At 44.2% G+C, this 12722-nt stretch overlaps 1 long non-coding RNA gene across 1 annotated transcript; it reads right to left on the reverse strand.

Annotated features, from left to right (window-relative positions):
* Nucleotides 1-1255: 1255 nt before the first annotated feature.
* On the reverse strand, nt 1256-5832 carry LOC140914042 (uncharacterized). The gene is made up of 4 exons (XR_012159746.1): nt 5486-5832; nt 4645-4713; nt 3464-3517; nt 1256-1647 (listed from the first exon to the last, which is right to left on the reverse strand). It is a non-coding gene; the product is annotated as an uncharacterized lncRNA (long non-coding RNA).
* Nucleotides 5833-12722: the final 6890 nt, after the last annotated feature.

The following is a 12722-nucleotide window of genomic DNA, read 5'->3' on the forward strand; positions in this document are numbered from 1 at the left end:
TTTTATGGTCACTGTCCCTCAACTTTCCCAAAGTGCAGATGACATTGAATGATCAGCTTTCCGAACGAAATGAAATGTTTTTATTCTGGTCTGTCTTTATTTCCGTAGTGATGTGCTGCTTACTCCAACGAACATAATGCAGTTTGCCATGTATGATAGTGATAAATTCATTGTTGCTGCCACAGATGTGAAAGCAACAGCGGACATAGCAGTCCCCAATTAACTGATGCCCCTTATGATTCAGGTACTCTTAGGACGTGATCTTAAAAAGGATTGTGTTCACTTTATTTTAAAACTGCCCGTCTAGACCGTTTTCCACACAGCCAGCACGTTAGAACTGTTAACATCGGTCGGTCGCCCGCTGTGGTAACTTCGGTTGTAACTGTGTATAAAAGCCTGCCTCATGTTGCGGTACCAATAGGTGCTGTGGGATGTAAAGTACCCCCACATCTTTCGTTTTAAAGTGCTGTTAACCCTCTCCACGACCCCCACTTTAACTTCATTATTGATAACAAAACAGTATGTGCCCGGTTGTGTTAACAAATTCTTTAAAGCTTTGTTTACAAATTCTTTTCCACAGTCCATCTATAATTTTTGACTTGATTGAAAATAGTTTTAAATGCCCTCGTCACCTCTTTTTGGTTTTATCCTTTAGGGCTTCCACCCAGGTGTATTTAGACAGGATGTCTTTCATCATTAAAATGTACTTACTACCATCATTGTGTTTAGAGCAGGGAGCTGTGTTAACCAGATCAGCCTGCTATTGTGTGTCCACATTAGACACAACCGTTTTATTTCTTTTAAACTTGAATATGGCTGGTTTATGCAGGGTGCAAGCATCTTAATGTATAAACCACGCTGCAAGCTGCTTTCTGCTCAGAGTTTTACCTTGCTTTTTAGCAGCCTGGAATAAGGGTATCATGACTCCAACACTCCCAACCTCTCCAGGACAATAATGTATTTTCTTTAACAGCCTTGTCATTTCTGACCAATGTAACTCTAGGACTCCTTTATAGTTAAGAAAATACTGTTGGTGTTTTTTAAATACAGAGCAAGGCAGAATATTTTACATTAATATACAGAGTTTTAAAAGCAAAGTAAATAAATGGTAATATGTGGTATCTATAAACAGCTGTTGACACTCTTTGTGTTCCTCACATTGCACTTTTATTCTTAGTTCTGAAATAAAAGGTGTTTAAATTCTAATCAATCAGCTTTATTGTTTTTGAACCTTTAGGTCTAGGTTCTGTCTTACTTGTTTTGTGCATCACCTCTGACAGTTAAACCTGAGAAATGCATTTCTGGGTACTTGTTTTTATACATATGTAGCTAGAATGCAAGTCGCTTGGGGTCTGGGAGGAGGGAGTAGCCTGGTGTCTTTTTTTCTGTATTATCTGAGTCAGGGAGTGATGTGTTTCATCGTTATTTGCATGCTTTTTATTAATCAGAGTTAATACAGACAAGAGAACTTCCAAGTAGCCAATTTCTGCTACTTTTTCTTCTACCTGTGGAAGAGAGATGACTGAATGTTCCTTGGGTTTCTTCTGACCACAAATGGGCATTCACCAGTGAATCCATCCACTTGATCCAGCTGGGCATCAATCAAAGAGATGAACTGTCAGGTGGAACAGATGATGGTGAAGACTCCTGCAAATTAATGAAATGAATGGAAACCTACAGGCTTTGAAGAGTCAGACCTTCACTTTGCACTTGACTAGTTGTATATTTGGCCAGATAGTTAACCCAAGCAGAGTTAAATTTATTTTTTGTGGTAAAAGGTTGTGTATCTGACCTGTCTGCAGGAGCTGGGTATTGTACTGGTAGAACACATATGGATAATTATGTCAGTGGAAGCCGTAAAATCCTGTGGTTTAGAATAAGAGAGGAAGGAGAATGAAGAATTGAGTCTATTGACTCCTCACTCATTGCTGATTGAATAATAGATTTTTTTTGGTTTGGTGGCAAACCAAAGAATTGGGGGGGGGGGGGGGAATTGTTTTGGTCAAACTGAAATTAAAGTTTTTCAGTTTTTCTTGCTTGGAAAAAATAATTTCAGGTAGAATGAAATGTTTTGTTCAGTTGTCAGGTGTGTTTTTCCCATAAATTTTTTTTACAAACGTCAAAATGTTTCATTTTGAAAATGTCAAAACAAAACATTTATATTCTTTAAAAAAATTCAGGTTTTTTTAAAATCAAAATTAGTAGCCGAATGCAACTTGAATTCAATAAACCCAAAATTACAGGGTTGGGCAAATAAGCTATTCATCCAAAAAATTTCTCCCAGCTCTAGCTGTAGAACAGATAGACAAGCTGAAAAATGAAAATTATTATTTAATATTACACTTAGGCTTGGAAGAATTCAATTTTTATTTTTTTTTATAATTTTGACAGATAATATTGGTTTATTTTTATTGATGTAAATATTCACAGTTATGCAAAATTATGGAGATTAAGTATTTTTTTGTCAATTTAAATTTTACAGTTGCAGGCAATTATGGGGGGCAGACAATAATTATTTAATGACTGAGATTCAAAAAGCTCAAGCTTTATAGCCATCAAAACATGAACTGTCAACATCACTTGTCAAAATATACAAAGTAAACATCTTTAAATCAAACTCTAATAAGGTCTAAGAAGCATTTTCCTTACTTTGCCTGTCTGCAAATTTCAATTATCAATGGAGATATTTTTCATCAGTTTGTGCGTGTATGGTGAAATCAACATTTATTGACATTTACTGATAAAAATCTAATCCTTCCAAGCCTAATTACACTGCAGTAAAGTAATTACACTGTAGTAAGATCTCAAAGCCACAACCAGGGTAGGCTTTATAGTGCTAGGCATTGTATAAGGGTATAAATGTCTGTCCCCACCCCGAAAGAGTTTACCATCTTAAAGAAAAGGTGTAACAGGTGGACGAGACAAACAAGTGGGCTGGGGCTGGAGTGGGGTGATAGAGAAACAAATAAATATAGCCCACCAGAGGTAGTGATCGTAAGCAGTGGGGGTGACAAGTTTTGTGGCCTGGTGTTTGCAGGAGATTGTTATTACTGAGAGAGAGATATGATCACCCTTAAAACTTGCTAACTTTGCCTTAGGTACACAGATTATGCTACTTCTGACCTGCCAACATTCCCTGTGCTGACTGGAAGAACTACCATGGGGACACTGCTAATGCTGAGGTAACTAATCTGGGTATCTAGGGCAAAGCTAGCGATGGTAGTTGTTAAGGCTGTCTCTCTCTCTCTCTCTCTCTCTGGTTAAAATCTCCCATGAGCACCAGCGTATGAGATTTGTCATCTGCTTTACAAGTGGTTCGTCTTTGCCCTCCTCTGCCTTGGCTTGATGAGTCTGTAGACCACAGCAGCTTTTAATTCTCCTTCCTCATCAAAGACCTCTCTGAACTGTGCTCCAGAGAGCGCTTCTGGGTCAAAGCAATCCAGCGAGCCAAACAGCAAAGTACCTGCGGCGTCATGGTGGGCTCCGGTGGAGACTCCGTCGCTGGGTGGAACTGAGTCTGAAAGTGTGGGGCAGGGAAGAAAGAAAATTGGTGATGCTGCATTTCCCCACCCATCACCTGCTGCATTCCCAGGAGTGGCTTCACCCTGCCCCTCTCTCACATCGCAGCCATTCAAATACCCAACCTTACCATTCATTCCTATTATGCTTCTCATTTCCCACAACCCTTCTCGTCTTTGCTCTTGAGTTTCCCTCCCCCTCCCATAATTCCTCCCTTTGCCCCACTGCAACCCTGACTGCCCCACAGTCCCCCTGACTCTTCAGTTTTATAAGAGAGATAAAACAAATACAGTAAAGACAAAAAGTCCTGGCATTAATATGACGTGCCCACCCTCACTCCATCCTTCTGCCTGTTGGTCGCATCCCTTCCCCCACCCTTTGTCTGGTGTTTATCTCTTTGCATTGTAGGCTTTTAGACATGTGATCTCTGTCTTCCTTTCTCTCAGTATAGCACCCAGCACAGTTAGACCTCAGGGCCTGACTGGGGCTTCTTTGTTCTATCACAATATAAATATTAGTCATAGTTAGGGCCTGTGTCAAATATTTGGCTGAAGATGAATTGGTCCGTTTTCCAGTTGAATGCGTGGTACCAAGATGGCCTGGAAATGGGGGCTGTAGAAGAATGCAAATCAATACATTATTGTGGATGATGTGAACTGGAGATTTTAATTTATTTGAATATCAGCCTGGAAAACTGGCACAGAGGACTGTGGTTCAAACATGAGTCACTGGGCTCACTACAGGAATTGTTGGATGAAATTTTACAGCCAGTGCTATGCAGGAGATGAGAGTAGATGACCATTATGGATGGTCCCATTTGGCCTTAAATCCATGAAAATGGTTGATAGTTAATAGCTTTTATTGGACCCACTGCTGTTGGCAAGAATGACGAGCTTCTGATCAGAAGACGAGCTCTGTGTGGCTCAAAAGCTCATCTCTCTCACGAGCAGAAGTTGCTCCAATAGAAGATATTACCTCACCCACCTTGTGTTGCTAATAGCCTGGGACCAACCTGGCTACAGCATCACTGCCTATGATAGTTAATAGGTCAGACTTGGTAGAAGAAATGCAAAATAACCTATTTCATTCTTTAAAATGTAGATCTAGGCATAAATATCTAGATACCTGATATTTCCCAGAGTAGTGAAGGCGCTGTAACAAGCTCCTAAAGAGAAAAAAATTCAAGAACTCTTCCTTGGGAAACAAAAAGAGAGACTTTTTTTAGGTTTCAGAGTAGCAGCCATGTTAGTCTGTATCAGCAAAAAGAAAAGGAGTACTTGGGGCACCTTAGAGACTAACAAATTTATTTGAGCATAAGCTTTCGTGGGCTAAAGCCCACTTCATCAGATTCATGCAGTGGAAAATACAGTAGGAAGATATATATATACACAGAGAACATGAAAAAATGGGGATTGCTGTACCAACTCTAATGAGACTAATCAATTAAGGTGGGCTATTATTAGCAGGAGAAAAAAAAACTTTTGTAATGTTAATCAGGATGGCCGATTTCAAACAATTGACAAGAAGGCATGAGTAGCAGTAGGGGGAAAATTAGCATGGGGAATAGTTTTTAGTTTGTGTAATGAGTCATCATGAGTCTGCTCAAATAAATTTGTTAGTCTCTAAGGTGCCCCAAGTACTCCTCGTTCTTTTTACATTTTTTTAGGTTGCTCTAGTATATATGTCAACCTGGGTGACAATGGGCAAACAAACAAAAATCCAGCTGACTTACAGCCAAGTTTACATAACAGGTCCCGACCCAAAAGGTTCTCTGGAGTGGAATCCGAGGGGAGGGGGACGTGGTCACGGGAGGGGCCGTGGAACTGGATTTTCGGGTTTTGGGGGTGTTTGTAATTACTGTAAACAACCCGGACACTGGAAAAACGAGTGTCCGCGCCGGCCTAATAGCTCTGTAAACAACCAGCTAGACCCCCCATCGGCACAGCCCGACAGTCCCCAGACTTACTTTGTCCCACAGCAATGACAGAACACCAGGAAACCTCAGGAAATTTTAGCTCCTTTACTGCCTCTCACTCCTACGGGTGAATGTGTTTTGACTATTAATGATCTTTCTCTCCCTTTCCTTGTTGATACGGGAGCTTCGCTCTCTGCAGTTCGTACGCCGACCTGCCTGAGGTTCCCCACTCTGAAAAAACCATATCCGCTGTGGGCATTACGGGAGTCCCAACCCCTTATCCCCTTTCAAAGCCTCTACCAGTCCAGGTTGGTCCCCTTTCCGCGGACCATGCATTCCTCCTCTCGGATTCGACTCCGGTGAACCTTTTGGGTCGGGACCTGTTATGTAAACTTGGCTGTACCATCTACTGTTCCCCGGATGGTGTCTACTTACAAATCCCTTAGTCCTCTCTGAGTGATTCTGTAGCCTCCCTGCTGTCTGAAACTCCCCTTTCCACTCCGGTCCCCTGCTGCCCATTGGTCCCATCCCTTGAACACCTAATTTCACAGGTCCCATCCTCTCTGTGGCCAACCCACCCATCTGAAGTGGGCCATTTACATATTGACCCCGTCTGCATTATTGTTGATTCCTCCAAACCTCTGCCTTGCCTGTCTCAGTACCCTATAAACCCCAAAGCCGAGGCTGGAATTGATCCAGTCATGACTGCCCTGCGGGAACAAGGCATTATTATCCCCTGCTCCAGCCCCTGTAACACCCCTATCCTCCCAGTTCGAAAAGCTGATGGTAAATCATGGCGGTTTGTTCAGGATCTTCGGGCCATTAACCGCATTTTCATACCTGCCTTTCCCGTTGTCCCTAACCCAGCGACGATTCTGGCTTCTATCCCACCAGATGCAACTCATTTTACTGTTGTTGATTTGTGCTCTGCCTTCTTTACTGTCCCAGTTCACCCTGACTCCCAGTTCCTGTTTGCCTTTTCTTACAAGGGGCAACAGTACACATGGACCACACTGCCCCAGGAGTCATATTTTTCCCAAGCATTAGCCCGAGACCTTGGTGACCTTGTTTTCCCGTCCAGGTCCACTCTAGTCCAATATGTAGATGATCTACTCCTCTGTTCCCCTTCATTGTTTGCCTCTGAAACTGACTCTTTAGTGCTCCTTACTGCCCTAGCAAATAAGGGTCACAAAGCTTCTCGCTGTAAACTACAATTCTGTCAAGCTTCTGTCACATACCTTGGCTTTCTCCTCTCCCAGGATTCCCGTGCACTTTCTCCCACCCGTGTCCAAGCTATCCTTAGCTTTCCCCGACCCCGCGCCCCACGCCAGGTCCGGAAGTTTTTAGGCATGGCTGGATTTTGCAGACAATGGATTCCCCAATATGCCTCCCTTGCAAAACCTCTCCAGGAACTCACTTGATTCTCTGTGCCTGATCCCATGCCATGGCCCCCTGAGGCCAATTCTGCCTTTGTTTGCCTCAAACAGGGTTTGGCTTCTGCCCCTGCCTTAGGGCTGCCTGACTATTCTAAGCCTTTTACCCTTTTCTGCCACGAACAATCTGGGTGTGTGCTTGGAGTTCTCACTCAGCTGCACGGAGAAAAGAACCACCCAGTAGCTTATTTCTCTGCCACTTGAGACCCTGTTGCCCAAAGCTTACCCCCCTGCCTGCGTGCTGTGGCTGCTGCAGCACGCCTAGTCGAAATGTCTGAGTCCCTTGTTCTCCGCTCTCCTCTTACCCTCCTGTCCCTCACTGACCTCGCCCTGCTCCAAGACTCTGCCCCAGAAACCGAGAGAGAATCCTAGGTTGCCCAAGGTTGCTCTCTACATCCCGATTCCTTTTGGCGCTCGCCTACTGGCGCCTTTGTAGCCCCCCTTTCACTCTACCCATCTCTGGCCGCCCTGCTACACGGTGTTTCGCATGTCGGAAAGGAGGGGATGGTCTCTGCTGTAACAAAGACAGGATGGTGGGCCCCCCATTTTAGCTCTTTTGCAGCCCGCCACTGTGCAGCCTGTACCATTTGCCAAAGCCATAATATTTACAGGTAAACCTGTAAAAGTGGCCCAGGGGTTCCGGGGTCTGCCTCAAGCACCGTTCTTGCACAAATGCCTAAGTGTCAACAATATGAATTGATATGGGTTAGGGTATGTTTATTCTCTGGTTGGATTGAAGCCTTTCCTTGTCACAAGGCTGACTCGCTGTCTGTTGCCAAATGTTTGTTAAATCATATTATGCCTGCCAAGGGAATTCCTGCTGTTCTGTCCAGGGATCGGGGTACACATTTCACTGGACAACTTGTTCAACACCTGGACCGTATATCGCACCTGTTGCACTGTCCCTACCACCCACAGAGTGCAGGGGCAGTTGACAGACGAAATGGTACACTTAAGAATAAGCTTGCTAAAATTTGTGACTCTACAGGATTAAGCTGGCCAGTAGCCTTACCATTAGCCCTTAGGGACATGAGATCCACTCCATCCCAAAGGCATAAATTAAGTCCCTTTGAAATTGTTATGGGATGCCCTATGAGAGCTATGACTACCATTACTCCCGTTCCAGATTTGAACTTGACTCACAGTGCGCTCCTTCAGTTTTGCAAGGGACTAATGCAAGCTGTAAGTCACTTCCATTCACAGGTTCGAGTCGCCTGGCCCACAGAACCCATCTCCGACACTTGCCACAACCTTGAGCCAGGTGATTGGGTCTACATACGGCGCCATCATCGAAAGCATGCCTTGGAGCCCCGGTGGAAGAGTCCTCATCAGGTACTGCTTACTACACGGACGGCTGTTAAACCATCTGGCATCGCAGTGTGGATACATGCTTCACAGTGTAAGAAGGCACCATCCCCAGAGAACCAATCATCACCTCAGGACAACACAGAGTCAATTTTGACTCCAGAAGACGATGTAGAGGAACGGTCTGCAATACCTTACAATCTACGCCCTCGTAAGGGTTGCCAGAAGCAGGCAACGAACAAAAAAAAGCAGTAGCAAGCCTAGCGCCTACTGCCTGGTGGGGGTAAAACCGTGACTGCGGTTCCCTCAGTTGAGGTTGTCAGAACCAGAAGAGCCTTGCCTCCAACATGCGCCTCTGCCTGTTCCTCGGCTGCTGGTATCTTACGGTCTGGGGAGACCACGATGACAATTCTTTTATCAAACAAAACTAAAAAGTGGCGGGCCGGATATGGAGATATGAATTTTTTCTCAACCTGCATCAAACAGAGAAATCAATCTCATGTTCCCCCTACAGTAACCTTAGTGAAAACAATACAATCTTTCAATGTCATGCAAATAACACCACTCCTCGTAAGGAGAATTACCCTGTACGCTTTGGGGGATACTCCTCCTCCTTTGCAAACACCTATATGACAAATGGGTGCAACCGACCCTTCCCGGCCTTAATAGGCCATCACTGGGTGTGTGGGACCAGAGCTTATACCGCACTACCAGATAATTGGTCAGGAATTTGTTATCCTGCCCGACTCTTCCCACAATTCCGAGGGCTAGGAACCTTCCCTCGAGAACGCCTCCGCAATTTCAGGCGAAAAAGAAGGGACTTAACAGATGCCCAACGGTATGTAAATAACATAAGCCCCTTACCCTGGGAAGAGGCCATTGGCGGTTCCTTCATACCATTAGGGGGAGTAATACACCATGCAAAAAGGCTCCTAAGGTTACAAGCTGTAGTTGAAATAATGGCAGATGAAACTGGAGAAAGTTTAAGAGCCCTGGCCAAAGAAACAGGGGCAATCCGACAGATGGCCCTCCAAAACCGTCAGGCATTGGACATAGTGCTGGCGGCAAAAGGAGGGACTTGTGCTCTCATTGGAAAAGACTGCTGTGTGCATATACCAGACAACACCAATGAGGTAATAGATCGTGCTAGCCGCTTAGAACAAATTGCATATCTTCCCCACGAAGAGCCAAGTTCTTTATGGAAGTGGCTAAGTAACCTTTTCAATTTCTCTGGCATAGGAAACTGGTTGTTTCAGGGAGCCCTAACTCTCCTGTTTGGAATCCTAATAATTTTTGTATGTTTTCAGTTACTTTCCTGTTGTATTCAAAATTGTGTCAGGCATGCTACACAGATAGTTGCCCCAAACCAGAGTGCTAATTTGATGATTTTAAATATCACTGATGAACAAAGAGATAAAGAAAGATTGATATGTGGAACCCAGTAATTGTTGGTCATTGCGTAGCTTAACCAAAAGGAGGGATTGTGAAAGTAGAATGAATTATATTGAAATTATAATTCATTAAAGAAATGCTGTTTGAAGGGTTTGTTGAAATATAGTTGTCAGGAAGAGAAACATTAAGGAGCGTGAGACAATGGGTCCTCAAACTAATTAACTTAGAGCGTCAACTGAGCTAGGAGATTGGTAAACGTTAGTATGCAAATAAGATATGTATGTATATTTGTCAGTTTCTGCTTCCTTTTGTCTCTTATGTTAAATTGGCTTTCCCTTATCTGTTTAAATAAGTTAGCTTGAGCCTTTGCAGGAGGCTCACATATCTGGGTGCATTCGCAAAGTGCTTTGCTAATAAACAGAGTGGTCTGACAAATTTTGTGAGTCTTGAATCTGACTTTGACAGTTGCTTTTCCCCCAAAATATTTTTCCATAGGGACAGTTGCCACACCAGTTGCCCTTCCTCATAAACTAGTCAGTAGCGATCCCTTTACCACAAGAGAAATAACATATTGTGCCTTTACTTTGTTAGTGAATATTGAATCCTAATTGGAGTATGGTGCAGTGGTGATCACTGGACCAGGGCAAGAACATGATTCATTGGGGTGAAGTTTAGAGAGCTCGTACCAGGACTTAAACACTGCTGTTGCCCTGGAGGTTTAAGAGGGCCTTATGTTTTGCCTACGTCTTTGTACAGGCTGTCTGCACCAGGGTGACTTTCATCACTGCAGATTATGCAATGTACCAGGATGATACAAAGTCTTAATCTAAGGTCGTCATAGGGTATGTCTGCACTGCAAAAAATAGGTTGGACAGACAACGGTCAGGGATGGTCTCGGTTTACTTGGTCCTGCCTCAGCACAGGGGGCTGGACTAGATGCTCTCTTGAGGTCCCTTCCAGCCCTGCATTTCTATGATTACATTTTTCTAGCCCTACATGAATTAAGGCAAATGAAGGACCATAGTGACCCTTAATGGAACAAATGAAGTCGTCCCATATTACTATGGTAATATGATTCAAGCCCTCCAGCTTCCCATGCAGCATGCCATCTACTAACCCCAAAGCTTGTATCATCAAAAACATCATTGTCTTCTTCAAAGGTGCATCTCCCACCAGCACAGCCTCCATCCACATCACGGCGCTTGCGGATTTTGCCCAAGAACTCAAGCGCATCTGATTTCTTCAAGAAGTCTACGAAGGGACAAATCATTGTAACACATTAATGGAGAGTCAGAAAAGATAGGAGCGTGCAGCATCATGCAGGGAAATCTCCTGTTTACTACAAAGAGCCATCAGCCTACAGCTACAGGGGGTCACGATCCCACTGAAACGCCATTGGAAACTGTTGTATCTAGCTGTAATACTTCAAAAAAAGTTCAGAACATGATGTTCACAGTGCTCATCATGCTTCAAAGTGATGCCTAGCATCCCTTTCTGCTTCCTATAGCACCCACTTCTGAAGGTGAGATCAAGTTTATTCTCAGGTATAACACCACCCTGCTATTGTGCTTGCCTTGGGTTTGCTTTCTCTCTAACTGTAAGATCCTGAAGATTATTTTTTAAAGATGACATATGTCTAGCAGAGAGCTTCCTTCCAGCAATCTGCTCTATCTGGTTACCGGCTTTTCTGCAGCTTGGCCAACACCGCTGCACCTTCCCAGATAGCACTGGTGGCTGTTGTGATGTGTACAGTATATGGAAACAACCCACCATAAATACTGTAACAGGGTTGCTGATACCTATCCAACTGCAGGTCTGCCATAAAGATGCCAAGACACATTTTGTGCACAGTGCCTGGTGACACTAAGCATGTAACTTCCATTTTCATTCAAAACAGCTGAGTTCAGTTACAAGTGGAAAGCGATGAAGGTGCGGTTGGTCTGCAGGGGGATGGTAAGCGCAAAGACTTCTATTTCTCTCTGTCTGCACCAATGGGAAAAGCAATTGTGATGTTTTGGGGATCACCCACACCAGTAAGGGGTTCTGGATGTGCCTGCTCTGTCACCTTGCGGAGCCTCAATGCTGGCTGTGATGGCTCAAAGCCCTCCCACCAGTAACCAGCCCACATGCATGAGGGAGTCATGCTGGCTTCCACCAGCCAAGTTACTCCAGTGACCCCAACAGCCCTTCTGGTCCCGCGTCTCCCCAGATCTATCTTTCCTGAGCTCTGAACTACCAGGCACTTGGGTTTCTCCCCTCTAGTTCTTCACCCCCAGGATAATGAAACCAGCTCCCCAGATAACTGGTCACTTTGGCACGCACACCCCACACAGCCTGCACAACAGACACCGGCCTGGGGGCACAAGAAAGAAAAAGTTTATTTAATAGAAAAAAACCACTGAGTCAGAGACGGAATAGCAAGGGAATGCCACACAGCCAAGTGATCCAGAAAATAAACAGAAGGGCACAACTTCAGATGTTCCACATCTATATTAGATAAATCCCCTCTTCTAATGCAAATTATCTGTTGCCATTGGACAAGTTCCCAGTGTGTCCCCTCCCGCCCATGGAGGGGATCCAGCATTTCACAGACAGTACCCACCAAGCGACTGCCCTTCAGCTGGATGTCAGTCTCAAGCCTCCTTTTTATAAAGAGTTTTTTTCTTTTCTTTTTGTCTCTAGCATGGTGACTCATGGTTATTCAGGGTGGGGAAATGCTGGCTGAGTTGTCTGACTGTTTCAATGGCCCGCCATTTGTCTTTTCCTGGGTTGTGCACCACGAGCTGCTTGGAGCTGGTCTCCCCTGGTTGAGGAGGGAGCCCCTTGGAGTTGAATGTTGCAGCACAAATTCTGAGCACAGTTTTCTATATATGACAATAGGTAAATTCCTCATCCCAGTCTGTATACATAGCTCATAATGCCCATTCTGTTCAGAACATGGAAAAACGGAATGACTCTGTAGTTCAAACCTTAGTGAACACTTCTGTTGATGATGCACAAAACAGAGAGAAAAGAATCCAGCACTCTTTCTCTTATCTGCATGGCTGAGAAGCATTACATCTATAAGTAATTATGACTAGGAAAACACTCAAGGACTAGATCTGTTGAGCAAGAAATTGTTGTTTTTACATAGTCACTTTTCAAGAGTTGAGCTGCAC

Source organism: Lepidochelys kempii, chromosome 7 (genome assembly GCF_965140265.1).
Source record: "Lepidochelys kempii isolate rLepKem1 chromosome 7, rLepKem1.hap2, whole genome shotgun sequence".
Lineage (NCBI taxonomy): Eukaryota > Metazoa > Chordata > Testudines > Cheloniidae > Lepidochelys > Lepidochelys kempii.